Raw genomic sequence first — 5,949 nt, forward strand, 5'->3', positions numbered from 1 at the left:
TACAGAACTTTCCAAGGTTGCGGACCGAAAGAATTTACCGGTGCGAAGGACCTTTGAAAATTATCCGATGGATCGAGAAGATGGAATCTGTCATGAAAATCAGTGATTGCACTCCTCTCGAACGGATAAAATACGGAGTGTGTTCATTCCGTGATGAGGCACTCAAGTGGTGGAACCCTATAATTCAAAATCTCAAAGAAGATGCCGCTTACTGTCTAACCTGGGAAGAATAGAAAGAAATGTTGCTAAAAGAATATTGTCCTCGAAATGAACTTCAGAAGATCGAATATGACTTCTGGCAGTTAAAGATGGAAGGCGCTGACATCGAAGGATATACTTCCCGATTCAACGCATTGGCACGACTGGTACCCCGACTGGTTACACCTGAATATGCAAGAATTGAGAGGTACATCTAAGGATTACCTCCCGAGATGCGAGGAATGGTCACCTCCTCCAAACCAACCACCATCCAGCCAGCCCAAGAACTGGCAAAATCTTTAACTGATGATGCAATCCGAAAGGGAACTCTGAAAAACTCTGGAAAGAAAGCTGCCACCAGCAGAACCCGAGCGAAAAGCAGCTACCGAGAATCGGAAACCCGGAGAACTCAAACGGAAGTGGAATGGTAACTCAGGAGGTCAGTTCAAGAGAAACCAAAGAGCAGGAAGGATGTTTGCAGTGAACGCAAGAGGACCAGAAGGAAGCTCAGGACATGATCCACTTGTAACAGGTATGGGAAGCCCATAGTGGTGAATGCTGGAAGTGTAACAGATGCAATCGAGTTGGCCATATGGCACGCGACTGTAACACAAGGATAGCAACGTCCGTTGGAAGCCAAACTTTCGGATGTTTTGAATGTGGTGTCGTAGGACATTTCAAGAGCGACTGCCCCAAACTCAAAGGTCAAAATGCTAGGGTCAAAGCATTTGAGATGAACGCGAAGAAGGCCCAGAAGGACTCATCAGTAGTCACCGGTACGTTTCTCGTTATTAATCACTATGCTTATGTACTATTCGATACCGGATCAGATTTAAGCTTTGTTTCTAACCAATTCAAAACCCTTCTTGGTATTAAACCTAGTAAATTATACAATAGCTACTCAATAGAATTAGCTAACGGAAAACTAATCGAGACTAGTGAAGTTGTTCGAAACTGCAGCATTCTGTTAGAAAACCATAGGTTTCCAATCGACCTCCTACCCGTAGAATTAGGCAGTTTTGATATAGTAGTAGGAATGGACTGGTTATCCAAAAATGGATCTGAGATCATATGTTTCGAAAAGCTAGTGCGTATACCAACCCCGACTGGTCAATGTCGGACTATTCAAGGAGATCGGAGTAACACAGAGTTAAAACTCTCTAGTATCACGAAAACCCGCAAGATGCTAAGGAAAGGATTTCCGGCTTTTCTCATCAACGTGGTCAACACAAAGGCTAAGGAACGAAAAATAGACGATATTCCTGTAGTCCGAGATTTCCCAGAAGTTTTCCATGAAGATATGCCTGGATTACCTCCTCAGCGTCAAGTCGAATTCAGAATCGATCTGGTTCGGGATGCCGCTCCGATAGCTCGATCTCCGTATAGATTGGCACTATCAGAAATGTAGGGGCTATCTAATCAGCTTCAGGAATTACTATACAAAGGATTTATAAGATCAAGTTTCTCACCTTGGGAGCTCCAGTCTTATTCGTGAAAAAGAAGGACGGCTCTTTCTGAATGTGTATTGATTACAGAGAACTGAACAAACTCACCATCAAGAATCGGTACCCACTACTGAGGATTGATGATTTGTTTTACCAGTTGCAAGGATCATGCTACTACTAAAAAATAGACCTGTGATCCGGGTATCATCAATTACGTGTTGCAGAAGAAGATGTTCATAAGACTGCTTTCAGAACTCGCTATGCCCATTATGAATTTCTAGTCATGCCATTTGGTTTAACGAATGCCCCCGTTATATTCATGGACCTTATGAACAGAGTTTGTAAGCCATACTTGGATAAATTTGTGATAGTATTCATCGATGACATACTTATCTACTCACGAACCAAGAAAGAGCATGAGCAACACTTGGAATTGATTCTAGAGTTGCTAAAAGAAGAAAAACTATATGCCAAATTTTCCAAGTGCGATTTCTAGCTTCGAGAAGTCCACTTTCTAGGGCATGTAATCAATGAAAATGGTAACCATGTGGATCCAACAAAGGTTGAAAAAATTAAGAATTGCGAGACACCAAGTTCACCCACTGAAGTGCGACAATTTTTGGGATTATCTAGTTATTACCGTGATTCATTGAGAATTTTTCTTCTATAGTCCAACCTTTAACCCAATTGAATCAAAAAGTCAAGAAATATGAGTGGACAGAAAAGCAAGAAGAAGCTTTCCAACTGCTTAAGCAAAAGTTGTGTAGTGCATCAATCTTGTCCCTTCCAGAAGGAACTGATGGATTCATAGTTTACTGTGATGCATCACGATTAGGCCTTGGATGCGGGCTTATACAAAAAGAAAACGTGATATCTTATGCATCAAAACTCAAAGTGCACGAGAAAAATTACACAACTCATGACCGGGAACTAGGAGCAGTTGTCTTTGCACTCAAGATTTGGAGACATTATCTCTATGGTACCAAGTGCACGATCTTCACAGATCACAAAAGCCTCCAGCACATATTTGATCAGAAAGATCTAAATATGAGGCAACGAAGGTGGGTAGAACTACTTAATGATTACGACTGCAATTTAATAATATTTGCACATACAGAAATTACAAGCTTAATTAGTAACATTGTTACCAAAACCGAGAATATGAACTAGAAATCTAAAACTCGGTTAAACGTGTCTGATGGACTTATATGGTCAAAAATGAAATTTATGGTGAATTATGTGTCATTATATGTGTGTTTAGTTCATAAGATGATTAGTATAGACTTGTTCAATTTATTTGACTTGTCGGTAACGTTAACGGTCGAAAAATCGGCTTTTTAAATGAAACCTACATGACTATTAGGGACTGTTTTAGAACAGCCCCTAAAGTGGTAAAATACTCATGTATAACATAAGTTAATACATGAGAAAATGATAAGATAATAAAACCTAATCCTAAACGGTTTGTGTCGCTAAAACCGACACGAAAACGTTAAAAAGTTGCCCTTTTAAGGAAATATTATTAAAAGTGAAAATAATATATTTTCACAAGTTAACAAGTAAAACATGATTTATATATATGTAACAAGTAAATTACATGATTTATAAGTTAAATTTTAAAGTAAAAACCGAAACAATTCATTTTAAACGTTAAACCAACAAAACCGACAAAACCGACAAGTTTTATGAAAACTTAAAGATTAATACTTTTTTAAAACTTTCCACCAAATGAGACTTAAAATATTTTATTATAGTTGTTTATTAATTAATTTAGTTAATTAAATCATAGTTAACGGAAAACCGAACTATGTGTACTCGTTTATTTTCTTATGTGCTTATGTGAATACTATAGTAGGACTAATAAACTAAAAATAGTTTTGTATAAAAACTAAAAACCAAGTTTTTATTAACAAAACTTGTACTGATATAGGACATGGAATTTTGGAACAAAAAGCTACAAACCGTGAGTTTCTCTATCGAACCCCCTCGTTTTTAACTTGAATTGTGTTAAATAGATATTTAATTGTGTTTTGGGGAAAAAGCATATTCTTCATTTCATATGGAACCCATTGATTTTGTAAAGGCATTGTATTTTACAAACCGTGTCAAACTCGGGATAAGTCTAGTTGGCTAAATAACGGTTAACCCAAGAAAGGGGCACAAAAATATGGGTAGATCTATCGGGGTGACGCCTCCCACTTCCATCGCGTTGGGTTAGAAGTAGGCATATTTTGAGTCTGGTATGTGTCAGGTTATCAACTATGATAGTCATACGTAATCTTGTATTCTTTGCTCGTCTACAACAGCACGATTTGTTTAAGAAATAAAATGCCTATTGTTTTTGGTGATGTAATGACGGTAGATCATTACACACGGTTTGGTGTTATAATGGTGGTAAGCCATTATACACAGATATTTTGGACATGATTCGGGGTGTAGTGAAGATTACACACGAATTGATATCGGATATAATGATAAAAGATCATTGTATGGATGTTGTTTTCGATTTATATATATATATATATGCGGACTATTTTGTTATAAAGGGAAACTCGCCAACACATAGTGTTGATCGATATTTTAATATGCTTTTCAGGTAAGTGAAGGTTCGAGGAGGCATGGAAAGGAGGGCGTGTTGTGTTTGAATAGCGTTGGAATAATGCAAAACGTGCAATGGCACGTGTTTGAAACTCTGATAATGTAAAAAGATGTTTTCTTCAATAAAAGATAAGGCTTTTATTATTAAGTATTCAATCGTTATTAGCTATCGGCGGCTGTCATAACCCGGACAACTTAAGTCTTCCGCTGTATTAGGTTAAGAATTTCGGGGTGTGACAGAAGTTGATATAAGAGCCAATAGTTATAGAGAATTAGAAAATACAAGGTTTTCTAAACTATAACCGTATGTTTCAACACACACTCCTTTCCCGCCTCTTGAATCGAAAAGGTAACAATATATATGTTAATAGTTGATTATTACTAACTTGACTTGATATATGTTCTTTTCAGATGACTACATCACTAGTGATTGTGACCGATTCCGACTCCAGGAGTGGCAGCACACCATTGTCACCGGTCAAGTTCTACCTGGTGGTTACGTCTGGGCACCCTGGTTCTACTTCGGGAGCTGCACCTTTCTAGGTGTATTCCCAGAAGAGAACCAGAGCTACCTGTGATGCATCTGCCTTCGCTACTGTGACCCCATTGGCTGTGATCCCACCCCCACTACCGCCTCCTTCATCGGAGCCCATGGTAGAGGAAGGCCCCACTGATCACGAGCTTATTATGATTCTCTTGGTTAAGTTTGCAGCTTATGAGAACGTGATCAATACTCTCGTAAACCATGTTCTCGCCATTGAACACAAACAAGGCACTGACGACCACTGGCACAACGCCTTGTGCCAATATGTGTTCTATATGAAGATTCAGGGGCTAAACACGAAGGCTAGGGTGGGAGAGTTAGAGATAAAGAATGGGGTGATCGAGCCTTGTGTATGTTACTTGATGAGCTTGCATTAGATCGAGCTCACAAGTAGTGCTGTTAGTTTGGGTAGAATGATGTGTAACTTAACTTATGAACATGTAGTCTTTTGGATGCTTGTGATAACTTTGTAGGTACTTGTGAACTATGGTGGGTGATTAAAGGTGTAGTATGTATTACACCTAAATTTTGTAGATTTTGGTAATTATATAACCCCACTCTTTGATGATTATAAATGTGTTTTATGGATGATGCTATTTAATCTCTTAAAAGTTTAGAAAATATTTTATTTTTTTCAAAACTAACAAAATTATATTCTTTTCCTAAAAGAAAACATGGCGCCTAAAACAAGGCGAACAACTACCAATCTAGCGTCCAGATTACCATCCTCTCAAGATGAGTTAGCTCAATTAATTGCTCAACGTGTAAACACGGCACTCGAGCAACATGAGGCTAACTGCAAACCAAGCCAAAACCCCCAAAATACAACTAATAACATAAACGGAGGAACACCTAGAACCGAAAATCTAAAAGAAAACCCCTCGGGTAGTACGGTACGCGGGTGCTCATACAGAACTTTCCAAGGTTGCGGACCGAAAGAATTTACCGGTGCGAAGGACCTTTGAAAATTATCCGATGGATCGAGAAGATGGAATCTATCATGAAAATCAGTGATTGCACTCCTCTCGGACGGATAAAATATGGAGTGTGTTCATTCCGTGATGAGGCACTCGAGTTGTGGAACCATATAATTCAAAATCTCATAGAAGATGCCGCTTACCGACTAACCTAGGAAGAACAAAAAGAAATGTTGCTAAAAGAATA

The sequence above is a fragment of the Bidens hawaiensis genome, unplaced genomic scaffold (genome assembly GCF_021521415.1).
Source record: "Bidens hawaiensis isolate Kalapana, Puna unplaced genomic scaffold, B.hawaiensis_p1.1 tig00006392_1, whole genome shotgun sequence".
Taxonomy (NCBI): domain Eukaryota; kingdom Viridiplantae; phylum Streptophyta; class Magnoliopsida; order Asterales; family Asteraceae; genus Bidens; species Bidens hawaiensis.